At 40.6% G+C, this 21,141-nt stretch overlaps 1 pseudogene; it reads left to right on the top strand.

Annotated features, from left to right (window-relative positions):
- Nucleotides 1-19,502, top strand: part of LOC115276235 — a 22,435-nt pseudogene extending 2,933 nt beyond the window's left edge.
- The last annotated feature ends 1,639 nt before the right edge of the window (nucleotides 19,503-21,141 follow it).

Here is a 21,141-nt window from a genome sequence, read left to right as displayed (position 1 = left end):
AGCAATAATCCACCTGGATTGTTACTAGATGCACTAATAATCCTCCCTTTGGCCCCTTGGCTCTCTAGGAAGCTCACCCCAGGCTCTGGAACTGGCTTGGTGGCCATCCCTGCAGACATGGGGGACAAGGATGGGAGGTTATACCAGGAAGGCTCTCAGATGATATGAGGGGTTTCTTTTACTTCTTTTTTTTTTTTTTAGGTATAATTTACCTACAGTAATATGCACCAATCCTAAGTGTTACAATTTAATGGGTTTTGATAGATAAGGTGAAATTTTGAGTTGAGCAATGGAAGAATGAACAGCAGGCTAAAGGTCAGGAGTGCCTAGCACATGCAAAAGGCATGGAGAGCTAAAAGACCAGTAAGTCCCTCCTCCTGGCAGTAGTTTGTTCCAAGAACAACATGCCTTTTTGATGTGACCAGTAGATAAGTGTGGAGGAAAGTCCACAAGTTTACATGTCAGAGAGAGGCAACTAATTTACAATGCAGAGTTTTGTTGTGGTTTGTGTGTAAAACCTTAACTCTCAATGGCAAGATGTGTCTCTGTCTTTTGCTTTCTCTTTGGAATTCTTTGATTACTTCCATTTCTTTACTTATGCATAGTGCAATTCCATATCCAAACAGCCTCAAGTGGTGCTGTTTACCTATCACCAGTCCAACCTACTATTTTAACCCTTACATGTCCAGCCAGCTGCTTTTTCAAGTTCTGACAGCACAGAGCTGTTTATTCTTTTTTTTTTAATTTTTTTTAATGTTTTATTTATTTTTGATACAGAGAGAGACAAAGCATGAGAGGGGGAGGGGCAGAGAGAGAAGGAGACACAGAATCTGAAGCAGGCTCCAGGCTCTGAGCTAGCTGTCAGCACAGAGCCCGACGCGGGGCTCGAACCCACAAACGTGAGATCTGACCTGAGCCGAAGTCGGAGGCTTAACCGACTGAGGCACCCAGGCGCCCCAGAGCTGTTTATTCTTGAGGATATGGATATATACATCAGCTGCATTTGGGATTGCTATTTATAGGCTGTGGATAAGAACACCATTCAAGAGTTATGAGAAGGGACAAGCCATTTACACAGTGTAAACACATCAGCCCCCAAATGGAGGAGACATCCCAAACACAATGATAGCTGAGGAACCAACTGACCATGGCTCAGTTATTAAATTCATGAGTGCTTTCTATTGCATGTGCCCCTTCCGTCCCATCTTTACTCATCTTTTCTCCTTGAGGCCTTTTCTGGCTATGCCATTTGAAATCCCACACTACCCCAGACAGATTTCCTATGGATATTTCTCTGCTTAGCTTTTTCCTTAGCACACAATCTACCAGCATACTTATTTTACTTATCTTAATTATTGTCTATCTTCATCGCTAAAACACAGGCTCCCAGGAGGCAGGTGTCTCTGTTTACTACTGGTTCTGCAGTATCTAGATCATACCAGGCACTTACAAATATTTGTTGAATGAATGAATGAATGAATGAATGAATGAATGAATGATGCAAAGTTCTGCTAGGAACACAAATGCTCTGAACTAGAGGCACATTATCTATGATGAACATAGACCTATAACTCAAATAATATTAGAAATAAATGAATGAAAAATGAATGAATGAAAGCAAAAGGTTCAAAATCACTAATGTAAGCCCAAATAGCCTGCTTTAAGCTAATCATCTTATAAATTTGACAATCTTAACCAAATTCCTGAACATTTTTTTAAAAGGCACAGATAATGTAGCTGCCTCCTTTTTAAAAGCAGAGCATAATTATAGATACTTAGACTTTAGAAGGGTAAAGCATTTACAGGTTCTATTTGCCTATTTTTAGAAACACTGTGCTCTTTGCAGATCTGAAGAAATGAACTTTTATGACATTCAAAACATAGGAGAATTAAACCCAGAGATACAGATAACTAAATTTTGAATATTATAATCATACATATTGGGAAGTGGTATGCAGATTTCATTAACATGTGAGAGCTTTTAACATTCTTCTTCCGGTTCTTTTATCCTTGACTGAAGTCTGAGTTCTTAGTGATTAACGAATTTGTTTCTTCTCCATCTAAATTTTAGTAAATACTTCATTGGATATGCAGATTGTGACAAGGCTTATTTAGTGTTAAAAATACATTTTTAGGGGCGCCTGGGTGGCTCAGTCAGTTGAGCTTCGGCTCAGGTCATGATCTCACAGTTCGTGGGTTTGAGTCCCACATCGGGCTCTGTGCTGACAGCTCAGAGTCTGGAGCCTGCTTCTGATTCTGTGTTTCCCTCTCTCTCTTACCCTCCCCTGCTCACACTATCTCTTTATGTCTCTCAAAAATAAAAACAATAAAAAAATAAAAATTTTTTTAAAATAATAAAAATACATTTTTATTCATTAGAAAGACTCAGTTAAGTCTGTTTTTTTTCGGAGATAAAAATAAAATTTAAGTGAAATATACCCATCTGTCTAAAGGTTGTTTTTATTCTAAAGCCTTAAAATGTAATGTTCATGAGTAATTATGACCTTTCATCTCTTGGATTAAGTTAGATATAGACTGACTTGCTAATTTTCCCTTAAATGTCAAATCAGAAACCCCTGTGCTACAATTTGACAAAGAATGTCTGCAAATGCTCAACTTTTGTCTTTTTCTTCATTGACCTTGTGAGTGACTTTTTAAATGTTCAGGATTTGCAAAATAGTGCATGTGGATTCTGAAGATGGTAGAAGATATGAGCCCCTGGAGCACCAATGCTTCTATTATTATAGCATTTATACTTATATTTCTGGTATGGATTAACAAATATTCATACTGTATAATAAAAAATGTAAGTTCACTCATTCATTCAACAACTATTTTATCGAACACTCACTAAATACTAGGAATAATGTTAGGCAGGGGGTTATAGCTGTGAACAAAGCAGATATAGACCTAGTCCCAATGGAATTTACATTCTTGTGAGAAGGATAATAAACAGGAAAACAAGTAAATGAGCAACATTATTTTATTTTTTTTTAATTTATTTTTGAGAAACAGAGAACGACAGCGCAATCAGGGGAGGGTCAGAGAGAGAGGGAGACACAGAATCCAAAGCAGGCTCCAGGCTTTGAGCTGTCACCACAGAGCCCGATGCAGAGCTTGAACCCACAAACCGTGAGATCATGACCTGAGCCGAAGCCGGCCACCCAACCGACTGAGCCACCCAGGCGCACCATGAGCAACATAATTTTAAATAGAAGAGTAGCAGTCTATATAAAATCAGTGTGAAGTGATGGAGTGACAAGGTAGTGCGGGAGTTATTTTAGACATGGTGGGGGTTCTTCAGGCTGGCCTCTTTGAGGAGACATACGAACTGAGATTTGAATGTCAAGAATAAAATAAGTCTAGGAAGATGTACTGAGATAACTGTAGCTCTCAGCGTTCTATGGCTGGCAAATCACTGTCAGTTATCCAATCTGATTTTTATTCTTCCCCAGCACGGACCTGCTGCTCTAGCCAGGTGTATGCAGAGAGTCACCTTACCCTTCCATGGAGGTGACATATTCTTCATCAGCCCCAAATTACCTTTCTAAAACTCCAAAGGTATAGATGCCTCTTACCCAGAAATTCTATTGTTCCTTAAATGATAAAATAAAGGTGGGAAGAGGCAAAGTTTTATGGCATTATTTGGCATCTGGGGAGAACTATTCACTCATTCCATGCCCTTCATCCAATGGGAAGAAAGTAGAGTTTTGTGTGAGGAGGACCCTGCCTTTTGGACTCAGTGTCCAGCCAGTTGAGGCACCAATTGTGAACTCCTGGCAGATGATCATTTGGTGCATTGTGTTGACCCATTTGAGATCTGATCAAACTTTATAGGAAGATTCCTCTGCTTATTTCCCAGGGAAGGGGTGGGTTTCTGGCAGCAGAAACTTGAGACTGTGTATTACAGCCAGCTAGGAAGAGATGTTCCTGAACCCACCACCCAGACTCCGAAGCAACACTGTCACTGCATTCCAGGAGCCCTCTAACAATAAGTGTCCCCCTACCATGCTTCTCCTGCTTCTAATTCTATAATTCTAAAATGTTCAAACCTCTTCAATCTGCCCATGCAAATACCATCCATCATTCAAAACCAGTTTTTCCTTAATGCCTATCCCGGTGACTCTGGCTTCTCTGAGGCCCTGCTGGGTTCACTATATCACTCTCAGAATCCCGACTTAGTAGACAGACTAGTATTTTTTTTAAATAATTTTTGGAATACCGGTCTTCAACTTCATTGGTTAAGTTTGCTCCTAGGTATTTTATTATTTTTGGTACAATTATCAATGGAATTAAAAAAATAGTTATTTAAATTTATGTGGTTAACATACAGTGTAGTATTGGCTCCAGGAGTATAACCCAGTGATTCATCAGTTATGTATAACATTCAGCACTCATCCCAACAAGTGCCCTCTTTAATGCCTATCACCCATTTAGCCTGTCCCCCCAAACTGCCTTCCCTCCAGCAATGGGATTGTTCTTTTAAATTTCTCTTTCTGCTACTTCATTATTATAGAAGTGCAACAGATTTCCATATATTAATTTCATATCTGTGACTTTACTAAATTCATTGATCAGTTCTAGAAGTTTTGGGGCAGAGTCTTTAGGATTTTCAAAAAATAGTATCATATCATCTGCAAATAGTGAAAGTTTTATTTCTTCCTTACCAATTGGATGCTTTTTATTTCTTTTTTCTTTTTTCTTCCTTTCTTTCTTTTTGTCTGATTGCTGTGGCTATGACTTCCAGTACTATGTTGAATGACTATATCAGTATTCTTATAAAACACTTCTCCCAGGGTTTATGATCAGCCCGGTCCAAGAACTTACCTTCCTTCTAAAGGAAACTCAAGAGGAAAAAGAAAGAAAGTAGATAAGTGGGAAAGAAACAGGGCTAGTCCTCTGCTGTCTCCAGTTCTTTGGTAACCACAGAGAGAGACCTTCTCAATTTAGATGAAACTGGTCTTTCTAGTTCAAGGGTACTGTTCTCAGTGTAGAAGGTTCTCAAACTTTAGGAGACAGAAGAATCACCCAGGAAGCTTGCTACAAATGCAGATTTCTAGATATCAACCCCAGAGATCCTTAGTCAGTTAATCTGGGGAGGCCTGGGAATCTGCATTTATAACTGGCACACCCTCCCCTGCCCCAAGTCTTTAGGATCTTGCTTACCTCCTGACATTTTGAGAAACACTTGCATAATGGAAAGTAGAGGACTGTTATCTACCTCTGGCTTCTTCCTTGTGTGACAAGGCACTCTATTTTAAAATGGGGTCCTAACATTCTCATTCATCTAACAAACATTTACTTAAGCCAAGTACCATACTAGAAATAGGGAATAGAACATAACTATATTTGGGACTTACTTAGACTAAAAGATTATCCCTTGTTTGTTTGAAATTCACATTTTACTGGGCAGTATTTTATCTGACAATGCCAGGTGGCAGGAGGTAGGAGGAGTTCCTGCAGGTAAGGTTCTCTGGCAAGCAGACTCTGAGATGGAGTTTAGTGTACAGGATTTTTACTGGAAAGGTCTTTGAGATCAACATATGTGGAAGTGGGTGGGGAGGTGGGGAGATGGAAGTTGTACTGGATTAAGAAAGAAGGTGAACTGAGATGTAGGCCCAACAGCCTGACCAATCCTATAGGCAACTAAATGTATCCAAGTTGTCCCACACTGGGTTGAAATGGCTTGAACTTTATACCCCTGCTTCCCTCTGTCATGGGGTATAAGCTGCCCCAGGAAAAGTGTGGCCTTAGGAAAGGCAGCTCTCTGTAGCTAGGGCTGGCCCTGAAGGAGCCGACAACTGAAGTTTCTTTGCTGACAACACTCCCAGGATACAAATCCTTCCCTGAAGGAGGACCTGGGATTCACCATCCATGTTATACAGACTTTGAGATCTAGTAATGATCCCACTGGTTTCAGTCATTCAAATGTGGACATTAAAAATTAATGTGAACTTGTTTTATATTTGAGAAATTGTAATACCTGGCTATAGTGGTTAAATTTCTTTGACCGGAAGACCCTAGCCTATAGTCATAGATTACTGTTGGCTTTCTGGGGCTGGTTCATAGGATGACATTTTTCTAGACACCAACTTTTAAACTCCTACAGCCCAGAAAATAGGTTTCTGAAAAATGAATATATGATTCATAATGAAATCTCTCAAGATTTAAGGAACAAACCTGATAAGAAGCTGGGGTCAGTGGCTAATAATGGGTGATGAACCCTTCCAGTTCCTGTAACCCAAGTGAGTGGTAAAGCATGACCAGTTCATTCAACATTGTCTTAGAGTTATCTCATCTCCCATTCATTATTCATTCATTCATTCATTCATTCATTCATCCAACAAGAATTAATTGACTTTGTTCATTGAAATGAGGGCTCTTATTCCCCACATGGCAGAATTTCTGCAAGCCTTCCATTAGTACAATTTGAGTAAAGAATGAAAGGCTCTTCTTGTTATAAACACTTTTTTAAGGTTTATTTATTTATTTTTGAGAGAGAAAACACTAGCACAGTGGGGAGGGAGAGAGGGAGAGACAGAGAATCCCAAGGAAGCTCTACACTGTCAGCGTAGAGACTGATGTGGGGCTCAAACTCACAAACTGTGAGAGAGAACATGACCTGAACTGAAATCAAGAGTGGGAGGTTCAACCGACTGAGCCACCTAGGCACACCCTCTTTCAAAAAAAAGCTTAATATTTATTTATTTTCAAGAGAGAGAGAGAGACAGAGTACAAGTGGGGGAGGGGCAAAGAGAGAGGGAGACACAGAATCCAAAGCAGGTCCATGCTCTGAGCTGTTAGCACAGAGCCTGACATGGGGCTCGAACTCATGAACTGTGAGATCATGACCTGAACTGAAGTTGGACGCTTAACCAACTGAGCCATCCGTACTCCTCTCCCGCCCTTTTTTAAACATTTTTTTCCTTCTTGTTATTGATGTGTTCAGTTTTTTTGTTTTTAAAGAATATCTTCCAATGCCTCATTTGTTTTTCCTTGAGATAGACATTAAGCTTTTTATTTCATATATATATATATATATATATATATATATATATAATTTATTTTAAAAACACTGGTTCCTATAGCAACTTCAAAGGTTGACAGTGCATGTAAGCCAGAGAAAACTGTTTATGATAGAATCACCAGGTCTTCTAAAAAAAAAAAAAGATGCTTAAAATATTTAAAAGCTGCTTAATACTGTGAGAGAAACACACATGCACTCGCACACACACACACATGCAGAATTGGCTGATGGCATAATGCCGGGTTTTCTGCATTCTAGCATCTTATTGCAGTGTAGGAATGACACAGAATGCCCTGAGAGAGATGGGTACACACCATGGTAGGGAATATGGGACTGGAGATAAAGGGTATAGGCCCTAGCAATAGTGAGAATAGCACTCTTCTGCTGCAAAATTTCAAGGGAGCCTCTTGGAGAGCTGGAGCTCCTCACCTCTGTCAGATGCATTATGCATTATGATGGGAAAATGCATTATGCTGGGTTACCATGTTTCTAATTTTATAGAGAGGAATAGAGGCTCAGAGAAAAATGACACTTGGGAGATCAAAGGCCAAGAAGAATAGAAAGTAGAGAAAGAAGATAGCATAGTCATAAAAATGTACTACCTGTATTTTCTATTGTGAAGAAAACAATTGCCTACCTGGCCACAACCTCTGCCCCTCTAGATCCACTGCCACTAGTATGTTGAGTCCTGATTCCCAGGGCCTCTCCTTCCAATAATTAAGCATGGCGGAGGGACGAGGGCAAGCCCATCTATCAAGAGAACTATGACTTTGGCTTAAAGACTCCTCATCTGCTTGCCCAGGACTCTTCTTTTGCAATCTTCCTTCCTTCCCAATTTTTAAAATTAAGCAATCTATTTCTCATTATTGAGTTATAAGAGTTCTTTATATATTCCAGATTTAAGTCCTTGGTCCTATATATGCATGTGAATATTTTAGCATATGGATTATCTACTCCCACCAACAGTGCACAGGGTTTCCTTTTCTTCACATCCATACCAACATTTGTTATCTCCTGTCTTTTTGATGATGGTCATTTTAACAGGCATAAGATGATATCTAATGGAATACAACTCTTTCTTGATTATGGTTCATTTTACATTAAGCTTTAAAATCAAGTAATATAAGTCCTGCAACTTTGTTCTTTTCTTTCAAAATGATTTTGGCTCTTCTTGGTTTTTGCATTTCCATATGAATTTTAGGAACAGCTTATCAATTCTTACAGTAAAGTTTATTAGGATTTTGATAGTTATTAGGATATTTCTGTTCCTAGTTCCTGACACAGAGGATCTAAAGCCTTATAATTTCCTAAGTGTTAAGAGCACAAATAGCATCTTCTATTGTAATATTTAGTCTTTGATCCTGGCTTCTGACAAAGAGCTCCCAAATCCCTTGGGATTTCCTGGGTTATAGCAATGTTTTTTGTCCTAATGAGGTGACTGTTGGTGGGTTCCTGGATGGCTTCAGGATGTCTGCTGGTCACCAAAAAGATGTAGCCACAATTAGCAGCTTTGAGTTTCATCTCCACTTCACATTCTCTGAAAAAGGAGGAGACACTAGATATTGAGTTAAGATCAATCATGCTTACACAATACAACCTCCACAGAAATCCCAAAGTACAGGATTTGGAGAACTTCTGGGTTGGTGAACACATTTGTGTACTGGGAGGGTGGTACACTCCAACTCCACGGAGACAGAAGCTACATTTGAGATACTTCCAGACTTTTCCCCATGTATCTTTTCATCTGGATGTTCGTCTGTGTCTTTTATCATATCTTTTATTATATAATAAACTATTAAACATAGTGTTTCCCTGACTTCTGTGATCTGTTCTAGCAAATTATAACATCTGAGAAGGATGTCACAGGAACCCTGATATACAGCAGGTTGTTGATCAAAAGGGTAAGAGACAACATGGGACTTAAAATAGGCGTCTGAAGTGGGACAGTCTTGTGAGACTGAGCACGTAACTTGTGGTATCTAATGCTAACTCCAGGTAAACAGTGTAGAACTGAGTTGAACTGTAGGACACCAAGCTTGTGTTGGAGAGTTGGTGGGTATAGGTTTGTTATCCACACTTCTACCCAACACTGTCAGAAGAGTTGCAAGTGTGAGAGGAAATAAGACACAAGAAGTTTTTCCTAGACAAGTCTGTAGTTCAGTCTGGGGAGAACTGACATCTTAACAATATTGAGTCTTCCAGTACATGAACATCATATATCTCTCTATTTTGGATTATAGGTTTAAATTCAAGTTTTATTCCAGTGTATCATATGTCTTCTTCAGGGGTTCCAGTGAACTCTTCATTTTCTTCGTCTTCCATTTCAACCACTTTCTCTCTCAATCTTTTTACTTCTTTCTTCATTTCATTTTTTTCCTGTTTTTCTGCCACTCCACAATACTCTTTATTAAAACTTAATTTGAGGGGCACCTGGGTGGCATGGTTGGGTAAGGGTCCAAGACCTCGACTCTCGGCTTAGGTCATGATCTCACAGTTAGTGGGTTCAACTTGGGCTCTGTGCTGATGATGTGGAGCCTGCCTAGGATTCTGTCTCCCCTTTTCTCTGCCCCTCCCCTGCTTGTGCTCCCTATTTCTCTCAAAATAAACAAATAAACTTAAAAAAAAAAAAAGAACAACTTCATTTGAGTCTAGTCTCCATTGGGTACTTATAATGTAGCTTTCATTCCTAAGATGATTTTGCCTTTTCTCTTCTGACTTAAGTCAATCTATCTATCTATCTATCTATCTATCTATCTATCTATCTATCTAACTACCTTACCCTTTGTCCATTTCTATTCTTGGATTTTGAATTTCTGATTTAAGGTCATTTTTCATGTTTCTAAATGCTTGTTTGAGAATATTAATTCTGTTTGGAATTTTGTGTTTTATGGTTGCTTTGTGGTTGTTTTTGGTAAACATTTTCTTCAGCTGAGGTGTTTTTATTCTAATTTCTAATTTTTTCCCTCCCCCTTGGCGTGGCTTTGTGTGGATTTATGATACTTCATTTCATTTCATGGATTTAGAGTAATTTGCCATTCCTAGTTCAAGATCACCCTCTTCTGTTAATATAGTGAAGTACAATTCTTTTAAGAGCTGCTTTTATTTTTGTTTGGAAAGAGGATACACACACACACACACACACACACATATACATATACATTTTTTTAATGTTTATTTATTTTTGAGAGAGATAGTGAGAGCACACACAAATGGGGCATGGGCAGAGAGAGGTGGGCAGAGAATCCAAAGCAGGCTCTATGCTGACAGAAGAAAGCCCAAGGTGGGGCTTGAACTCATGAACTGTGAGATCATGATTTGAGCTGAAGTTGGAAACTTAACTGACTGAGTCACCAAGGCACCCCAAGGGGTGGATAATTTTTTAATGTTCTTGTCATTATTTTCCTATTCCAATTTTATAATATTCTATTCTGATTTTATTGATGTTACCTTATTTTATTTCTTTGAAGTTTTCAGACAGATTTATTTCAAATTTCTCTTCAGATTCTTGTATCTCTCTCACCTCAGGTTGTAAATCTCTCCTTTGTGACTACTTTTCATTGTACTAAGTGTGTTTTTTTAAATTTATTTTTTAAGGTTTATTTCTTCTTTGAGAGAGAGAGAGAGAGTACAAGCAAAGAGTGACAAAGAGAGTGAGACAGAATCTGAAGCAGATTCCAGGCTCTGAGCTGTCAGTATACAGCCCAACACAGGAACTAAAACTCCCTAACCATGAGATCATGACCTGAGCTGTAGTCAGACATTTAACCGACTCAGCCACCGAAGCGCCCCATGTGCTAAGTGTGTTTTGAAACTTTTCCTGGAAAGTTCATATTGTGTAGGAATTTTTTCCCATACTTCCCTTGTCTGTGAGGTAGTTTCTTAGCTGCCTTAGTCTTGGTCTCATGGGTTGATCAGCCTCAACCCAGATCATATTTTTGTAGTTCAGATCAGAGCTCCCCATTTGTGGAGTGACAATTCTCTACAATTCACATGGTACAGAGCAGAAGGAGGCTCTGCTATGGACTCTGGCTCTGAGTAAGTAGTGGTGTTTTTGCTACAATTCTAGATGCATGGATGGAGCTATGTCATTCACTGTCTTGGATGAGGAGCCCAGCTCAGGTTCTTGTTACAAAAGGTGCATTCAGGCTTTTCCTAGAAGGTGTTTAACTGCCTGGCTCTGGTCCCACCTTTGGTTCCTGTGACTTAACACTTTGCTTATTGTTTATGTTCTCTCTGTTTTGAGCCACTGAGATTTTTCTCTTGTGTTTTGAGAGTAGTGTATGAATACATAGCTTCATATCTTATCTCTCATTCTTATGGATTTGGAGTACAAGAAAGAGGATTTTGAGTATATTTACTTTGTGAACTTTATCCAGAGGTATTTATGCCTTTCAAAAGTGAGAATAACAATATGTATCTGAACTTAAAGAAACAAAAAACGAAAAACCTTTTGATCCAGTAAATCTGCTTCTGAAAATCTTACTTGAGGAGGTTATCCAAAATATCTTTCATTGTTTTTTACATTTGTACTTAAAAAAAAATAAGAATAGAAAGATGGAAAGAAGACTGGAAAGAAGCTACACCAAAATGATAAAAGTGGTTGTCTTTGGGTGATTTTTCCTTTTGTTTTCTATATTTCCAAAATTTCATGCTATGTGTATAAGTCATTTTTATATTAGAAAATTACCTAAATAACTATGTTCACAAGAAGCTGAATGTTAGAAGAATGAAGGTTTAAGTAGGAATGCTTTCACGGTTATAACGAATGGATTGGCCATACAATGATCAATTACAAAACATGGTTCTGATGGCCACAAACCAGAGGAAGCTTTGTGGTACGGGATGATCCATTGTGATCGGATTGTTTTTCAGTAGGCCAAGTTGGAAATACAGAGCAAGGAGGTAGGACTAGGAGGGGATGGCAGATGGCAAGAACCTACAGTTTACCGGCAACTGGTCCGGATCCAGGCTCTGATGGGGAAAAGAACAACTAAGAGATGACGACTGTGGGGGCCAGTTGGCAGGAGGCATAATGGGAAGCCAACATTTATTGAAGGGTTGCTGAGTTTGGACCAGGCACTATTTGGACACTGAAAATAGACATGAACAAGATGGACACGGTTTTTACCCTCATGAAACTGAGGGCATGGATTGTAAAATTTTGTTTGGATAGTAAACATTTTAGGTTCACAAGGTCATGAAATCTCTGTCACAACTACTCAGCTCTTCCACTGTTGCCCATAAGCAACCACAGACAATAATCAATGAACGAGCATAGCTGAGTTCCAATAAAACTTAGTTTACAAAAAGAGATGGTGGCTGGATTTGGAAAATGGGACATCATTGTGCCAACCCTGATCTAGGGGGAAGACAGACAGCCAACAAATCAACATAACCATTAGATTGTGATCACTATCAGGAAGGAAATAAAAAGGGTGATGTGATAATGAATTACTAGGGGTGGCCCATTTAATATATTATCTTTCACTGGGTTGTGTGTGACCTCCATACAGTAAGGCACACAAATTTCAAGATAATGTAGAATGTACTTAGCACCCCAGAACTGAATTCTGAAGGATCAGAATGATTTGTCCAACCAATGAGCTGGTCAAGGAAAGCATTCCAAGCAGAAGGGAAAGCAAGAGTAAGATCCTGAGGTAAGAAAAGACCTGGCATTTTCCAGGAACGGAAATGAATTCCACATGGCCGAATAACAGTTGGTGAGTCATAGATGGAGTGAGATGTGTGGGTACAGGAAAATTCTGCAGAACTTACAGGCCATGGTGAACGTTTTGTTTTATTCTCAGTGTAACGAGACAGGAGTGGAGGGTTTTAAACCAAATGACATGATCTGATTGAAGTTTAAAAATGATGTGTGAACCAATTTCTTATCTTCTGTTTGGTTTTTTCTATAGTGGTGTTTGGTTAGGGCTGGAGCTGAGGTGGCATGAGTGAGAAACATTTATCAAAGAACATCATTACCATTGCTGAACCATAGGCATTGATTTGCTTTTGTAAAACCCTTCTTTGAAATATTGCTGTGACGGGATTTACTGATACCTGACACTTAACTGGCGGAGGCTTTAAGAGTTGTGCATTAATCATAGACAAGGGCCTGAGAAAAGTGCCAGCAGGGAGCTCAGAGGTGGGGTCAACAGATCTGGCAGGAACAAGGAAGATTAGTGAGGTAAGTGTGGAGACCCCAGGTGAGTCTGGAGAAGGTGTCATAACACAACTAGCACCCAGGAAAAGACAGTCTTAAGGTTGTGGGAACCAGAGAGGTTTGGTTTGATTATGTGGCTTTGTTCTGATTCGTTTGTTCAAAGACTTTGTGTAGGAAATAGAATGTTCTATGATGTGAGGAGAGAGAGGAACAAGAAGGAATGAATGGAGGGTGGATTGGAAATTACAGAGAAAGTAACCATTTAGTGTTTAGATCCTCCCTTTTCTCCTTCCTTGCCTCTCTCCTTTTTTTTTAAAGTTTATTTATTTATTTTGCAAGAGACAGAGAAAGAGAGAGAGAGAGAGAGAGAGAGAGAGAGAGAGAGAGAGCGCGAGAGCGCATACACACACAGTGGGGGAGGGGCAGAGAGAGGGACAGAGAATCTCAAGCAGGCTCCGCACTGTCAGTGCAGAGCCCAATGTGGGACTCAGACTCACGAACCCTGAGATCATGACCTGCGTTAAGTAGATGCTTGAGGGGGGTCCAGGTGGCTCAGTCGGTTGAGCCTCCAACTTTGGCTCAGGTCAGATCTCACGTTTGTGGGTTCGAGCCCCGCGTCAGGCTCTGTGCTAACAGCTAGCTCAGAGCCTGGAGCCTGCTTCCAGTTCTGTGTCTCTTTCTCTCTCTGTCCCTCCCCCTCTCATGCTCTGTCTCTCTCTGTATCAAAAATAAATAAAACATTTAAAAAATTTTTTTAAAAAGAAAAAAAACATAAAGTAGATGCTTGAGGGACTGAGCCACCTAGTCACCCCTCTCTCCTTTCTTTTTTAACTATATAGGGGATGAGAGAACAAGAAGATATTTAACTAATAGGTGCCACCTTATTAGGGTTGCCAGGGAACACAAACCTAAAATATTATTTGCTGTTTATCTGACATTGAAAACTAACCGGCATTTGTACTTGCTAAATGTGGGCATCCTGTCCTTATGGAATTGGTTTTTACACTTTGGCCTCAGTGCGGGAATCTCTGGGAAGACAGCTGCCACCAGGAGGCAGCCGGGTGCTGTGCAGACTCTGGATGACTGCAGTCTCCGTGCTTTTGGGTCGCTGGAGTGTGCCTTCCTTTCTCTTCCACCCCTCCCACCCCCACCCCCAGCTCAACCATGACTTTCCACTGCTCACTCCTAATTTGCTTTGTTAAAATAGCTAAACTCTAGAAACATTTAAAAACCCTTTCTAAATGTAAAAAGAATCCATAGTGTAACGTGCATCCTGCCTTCCTAGTTATTTGCAGTTACAAATTAATTCTTTCTTCCTTTAAAAATCTGAATTTAGCTTAAAAGTTCCTGTCAATCACCCATTGACCTGGGTGTCCCCTCCCTTCCCCGCATTCCCTTTTGCCCTCTATCTATACTGTCTCTTTGCTTCCTCTCTCGCCACCCTTTCCTTCCTCTGCTTGTCACCATGGTTACATAGGGACCTGTTTCTGTGGTGCCCTCTTCCATAGCTTGCTTCTGAGGTAATTTCCCCAGTGAATTCCAGCTCCTCTCAATTATCTCTGTCCTCATCTTCCTCCAGTAAAGAAAAAAATCAGGGGGAGAGAGAGACTGGAAATCCCAGCTGCTCAGATATCAAAATTCTATCTGTAACCAGGAGATTTTCTCCAGGTAATGTTACCTCTTCTTTTTGTCTTCCTTTTTCAGGAGGAAAAGCCACTCTTGTCCCCATGCCTCATACTCTGCTGTCATCCTACGTCCACATGTAACATTTAATTAATTAAGTGCCTTTGGGCCTTGGGGCTATAATAACACCCAGCAATTGGTTTCTTCTTCAAATGCCTCCAATTCTGGAAGCTAAAAGGGTCCCTTCAGGACAGAAAAAAGGAGTTAAACCAAGAACACTGGCTCTGTCACGTGAGGTGGGGGGGCATCAGTGTATAAAGAGCATTAGCCTGGTTGGTCTAGGTCACAGTGAGAGGTTTTGGAGGACAGCCTTGAGCTGTGTCATGAGATAGTAAAGCTAAAGGTCCCCAGGAAAACAAAACTGTCCAAGAGAGATGGAGTGGAAAAGTCTCTAACAGTTTTCAAGCAGCAAAGATGATTCTAAAAAGCTCTAGGTGCAGTAACATGAACAAAGACGAGAAAGCGGAGTTTTGGTTAAGTATCTGGCTTTTGATTTGCTTGGTTTTTGGTACACTGAGATTCTGTGAGTTAGGTAATTTTCCATGCTCTCCATGAGCTACAGGATAACCTACTCAAATTATGCAAATGATCACTGAAAGGAAGAGGCAGAATTGTGTTAGTGTCTTCTATAATTCTATTGAAACTGTGATTCGTAAGGCCCATTGTCAAAGAAGACTTACATCAAATGAACACGGTACAACAATATGTTTTTTAATGTCGTGAAAGGTTGTAACCCACAGAAATACTTCTTAGAATCCCCATGTCCTTGCCCACCCACTCCCCTTCCACAGCTCCTTCTGGGCCTCTCTCTTCTAAAACACAGATTTGAACATCCTCCTTCTGCCTGATCTGTGAGTTTCTTTGTGTTATTCTTTCAGTTTGGCTTCATGAGAGTCCCCAAAAGAGGACCCTGCTGAGAGGAAGGTGGGAAAAGAAGAAACTGAATAGAAAAAGGTAGAACCTTCTTTAGCTTCTAGGGCCAGGGGAAGGGTTGGAATTACATTGGCATCAACATTTTTACCTGGTGAGACTTACATTTTTGATAACAAAGTTAGCCGTAATTTCATTTAAGCATCTGAGCATCTTCCCACATCCCCTGGGACAGTCATCTTAATAGCAATAATTCTTAGTGGTATGCCCTACTTGATGCTACCTCTATGCGTGAAGTTTATGGAGTATTGCTGTGTTCAAGGACAGTAAAATTCAACTCTACTCAGTCATCTCTGGCTTAACCAAAGAAGAAAGGGAGGATGAAGCAGGTCCTTTCTTCGTGTGTATTGCCCATTGCCCATACTCCCCCCTCTGAGTGAGAACACTGACCTTCTGGAAAAGAAGATGGAGAGCAAGAGATCTATTGGGAAGATGAGAGCAAAGTATTTATATTATCCCTCTTTGTTGTGGAGGTGGTGGCATAAGCAACGCAATGGTAAATCTGTTAGGGCATAGGGAAGAGTGAGTGGCTGTTTCAGGCTGAATTTAATGAATTGTTTATATCTTGATTGAGTCATTAGATGTTTATATTCTAGTCTTCAGCTATATGTGTTTTAAATTGCTTTCCTGACTGTTCCTCTTGGGATGAGCAGGCTTTGGTAGATTAATCTATTTTTCCAGGAGGCAGACCAGTGGATTGATGTCAGAGAAAGAATATCATCAATGGGAAGAAAACCTCTTTCCTGAAACCTCATTTCCCACTTTAGCTGTACCTTTTCTAGCGGCTACCCTTTGTGGTCTTGGTCTTCTGGAGCAGAGATGTCCACAGTAGTGGCCACAGTGTCACTGGGGCCACCTGCACGAGTAATCTGGTTCTGCTGCCCTCTGCTGGCCACAGTGGTCATGTTCTGCTTGTTAACCAGTGGGTCATGTCTCTCTCCCCCAAGAGCTGCAATTCTTACCCTTCAACTCTTCTTCCTCTGCAATCCACAGTAAGAACAAACCATCTGATTATTAAGGAAGGTGGCATGGGGCCAGGTTGCAGCTTCCACGTAGAGTTTATCTAACTGAATGAGTCTGGCACCCATCACAATGGATAATGGGTTATTTCTGGGAAAGGCCCTGAAATATGTGCAGGAAATGTCTGAGCTCATCAAATATGCCCTGACTCGTTCAATTTGTTATCGGCAGTGATATCTCTTGAACTTGCCCCCATATATTATGATACCTTCTATTCGGGGGCTTCTAAACACAAAGCCACGTTCAATGGCATAATAATAATTGTTATTATTGTGATTCATCTGCTATAGCATCCTTGAAGCAAGTAGCTGAGCATTGTAGAAATCTCAAATCTCAGCATTAGGTTGACCCTTTATACTGAAAGTAAAAGGGAGATTTGGAAAGATGCTGATGGAGGTGAAATCAAGTATTCTGGAGATAAAAGAGACTGGGTTTAGATAGCTCAATATGCTGACTTACCAGGGAAAAGTATACCTGCCAAATTTTATTGTATGTTGTAGACCTCCTCAGAATCTTGGGCTGGCCCCTCTGGATCTGGGAGGATCCACCTACTATTAACCTTTCTTCTTTGTCTTGGAAGAGCCTTTGTCAGATGTGTGTGTATAAAATTGGTCTACACTTTGCCCCTACTCCAGTGTAAATATTATAAACATGACCATCTGGCTCATATCATTGATGACTAAAAGGCATATTGGACTCATATTAGGAGGACAAGATAGTAAAATCTTCAGCAAGTCAACAGTGATACATCCAAGAAATGGCTGAGGTGGAGTGGGGAGAGCTTAGACCCTTTTAAGCTACACTTTTGGGGGAAACTTCCCTTTAAAAAAGTTATACACACATTAAATGAACATAGTTCTTAAGAGTTGGGAATGCAGAGTGGATAGAATCAATTCAGTGGGGTTCTGGATCAGGCTACGGAGCAGGTAAATAAGCTAAAAGAGAAGGGCAATAAGACCCTGAGTGCTGGCAACATCGATGATGCATTACAGTGTTACTCTAAAGCAATTAAGTTAGATTCCCTAGAATCACATGCTCTATAGCAATTGCTCAGTGGCCTATGTCAGAAGGCTTATGAGGATGGTTGTAAAACCATTGACTTAAAGCCTGATGGAGGCAAGGGCTATTCACGAAAAGCAGCAGCCCTTGAGTTCTTAAACCAATCTGAAGAGGCCAAGTGAACCTATTAGGAAGGTTGAAAACATGAAGCAAATAATCTCAGCTCAAAGAAAGCTTACAGAATATGGGGCCCAGCTGGCAGAGAGGAAGTTCCATGAACCTTTTCAACATACCCAATCTGCATCAGAAGTTGGAGAGTGATCCCAGGAAAAGACAATGTCACTGATCCTACCTACCAGGAACTGATAGAGCAACTATGAAACAAGCCATCTGACCTGGGCATGAAACTGCAAGATCCCCACATCATAGGTACTCTCAGTGTCCTCCGGGGAGTTGATCAGGGCAGTATAGATGAGGAGGAGGAAGGTACAACACCTCCACCATTACCTCTTCTCAAAAAGGATACCAAGCCAGAGCCAATGGAAGATTTTACAGAGAATAAGAAGCAGGCACTAAAAGAGAAAGCGTTGGGGAATGAGGCCTATAAGAAGAAAGACTGACATAACCTTGAAGCACTATGACCTGGACCCCACCAACATGACTTACGTGACCAATCAAGCATCTGTGTACTTTGAGGAGGGTGACTACAGTAAATGGCCAAAGCTTTGTGAGAAGGTCATCAAAGTGGAGTGAGAAAATTGAGAAGACTATTGAAAGATTGCCAAAGCTTATGCTTGAGTTGGCAACACCTACTTCGAAGAAGAAAAGTACAAGGATGTCATCCATTACTATAACAAGTCTTTGGCAGAGCACTGAACCCCAGATGTGCTCAATATATGCCAATAGGTAGGAGCACTGGGGTGGCTCAGACGGTTAAGCATCTAACATTGGCTCAGGTCATGATCTCACAGTTTTTAGTTTAAGTCCTATGTTGTATTCTGTGCTGACAACTCAGAGCCTGGAGCCTGCTTCTGATTCTGTGTCTCTTTCTCTCTCTGCCCCTCCCCTGCTTGAACTCTGTCTCTCTCTCTCCCCCACAAAAATAAATGAACATTAAAAAAATTATAAATGCCAACAAGCAGAGAAAAGTCTGAAGGAGCAAGGGCAACTGGCCTAGAGAGGAGAACAGAGGCAATGCATGTTTTCAGAAAAGGGAGGATCCCCAGGCCATGAAGCATTATACAGAAGCCGTCAAATAGAACTCAAGGGATACCAAATTGTACAGCAATCAAGCTGCCTGCTACACCAAATCTCTAGAGTTTCAGCTAGTGCTCAAGGACTGTGAAAAATGTGTCCAGCTAGAGCCAACCTGCACCAAGGGTTACATAGGGAAAGTGGCTGCCCTAGAAAAGATGAAGGACTACAGGAAAGCCATGGAAGTCTACCAGAAGACCTTAGAACTGGATGCCAACTCTAAGGAGGCTGTGGATGGTTACCAACACTGTATGATGGCCCAGTGCAACCAACATGACATACTGGAGATGCAGCAGATAATGAGGGACCCTGCCATGCGGCTCATCCTGGAACAGATGCAAGAAGGACCCCCCAGGCACTCAATGAGCACATAAAGAACCTGTAATAGCACAAAAGACCCAGGAGCTGATGAATGTGTGGGTCTGATCACAATTCAGTGATGGTTTGCCCATCATCCCTTTCTTTGCCCACATGCGAACAGAGGAGCTGGGACCACAGTGAGCAGCACAGAGCAGAGGGGAGAGTAGGGGAAAGTGAACAACTTATCTATATTTATATAGACTTATGTGGAAGAAACAGAGACTCACACTCATGTTACTCATACCGAGGCTGCCTCTGGGCCGTCCCAGCTCATGCATGGTCTCTCCTGCTGCCCTCGGGTTCCATGTTTCCTCCCCTACTCTCAGTCACTGTCTTAGCTGCTCTCCCATAGTTGGTTATTTTTTATTTGGGACAGTGCGTATGTATGGGGAGGAGAGGGTGTTCTTCTGGACCTCAGGTCCCAACTACCGTCACATTGTTAACTCCCTTCTCCAATAAAACAAGCCAGCCAGGCATGTTTGTAAAAATAATAATAATTTAAAAAATGAAAGTAGGCCTTAAAAAATCAGATAAAGAATTCCAACAAAACCAGTAGTCCAGTAGTATCAGTCACACATAGTTTGCCATGGCTCTTTCCCCCTCTGATGTTATTACTTAGTAATGTCCCATTTGGTGGCTATCCCATCAATGCGTGCATCAATGTATGCAGATTATGATGACCTGGAACTGTGCTCTCAGTAATGTGAACAAGAAATTAGTCTTTATTATTTTAAGGTCAGTAATATTTGAGTGCTACCAAAGTATTACCAAATAACCCATCTTATGCTGACTGATAACAATCAATGTAAGTATATCAATGTAAGTCAATCACTAGGGTTTTCATTGCAGAGAGACCTGGTTTGAACCCTGGTTCTGCTGTCTGTTAGCTACACGCCTTGGGTAAACTTCTGTAGCCCTCTGAACTTCCTTTTTTTTTGTTTTTTGTTTTTTGTTTTTTTTTAGAAAATACTAAGTATAATAGCATTGGTGCAAGGGTTGAATGACTAAATACATATGAAATAGTCAGCATATGTTCTGCACATAGTGAGTGTTCAAAAATGGTAGCTATTATTATTGCTTTCAATTATTAACAATATTTTTAGCTCAACTTTTTAAAAAGTTTATTTGTTTTGAGAGAGAGATTCAGAAAGCACTTGTGGAAGAGGAACAGAGAGAAAGTGAATCCCAAGCCAACCCTGGATTGTCAGTGCAGAGTCTGATAGTCTGTTTTTTTAAAGTTTATTTATTTTGAGAAAGAAATAGAGCACACGCACATGTGCATGTGAGCAGGGGCTTGGGGGAACAGAGAGAGAGGGAGAGAATCCCAAGCATGCTCCATACTCTTAGTGTGTGGAGCCTTTCAGGCTTGACCCCACCAGCCATGAGATCATGACCTGAACTAAAACCAAGAGTCGGACACTTAACTGACTGAGCCACCCAGGCAACCTCTAGCCTATTAATCATAAGTATGCAGACCATGCAAAGACAGAAGGAATGTGTGTGAGCTAGCACAGTTATTAAAGTAGATGGAATACTGCCTTTTAGAAGATATAAAAAGGGGTAAGTTCTTCAAGCTCTGTGGTGAAAATATGTACACATATGACTATTTTGTGATGAGGAGGGGGTTATATTTGGTCTTTTAAAATAGTATCTCTGTTCACACTCCATTCACAGAACCCTCTTTACTAAAACTTAGTGAATTCTG

The sequence above is a fragment of the Suricata suricatta genome, chromosome 2 (genome assembly GCF_006229205.1).
Source record: "Suricata suricatta isolate VVHF042 chromosome 2, meerkat_22Aug2017_6uvM2_HiC, whole genome shotgun sequence".
NCBI classification, from domain to species: Eukaryota; Metazoa; Chordata; class Mammalia; order Carnivora; family Herpestidae; genus Suricata; species Suricata suricatta.
Note: the sequence above shows the minus strand (reverse complement) of the source record. Positions and strands in the feature narration are given on the sequence as shown.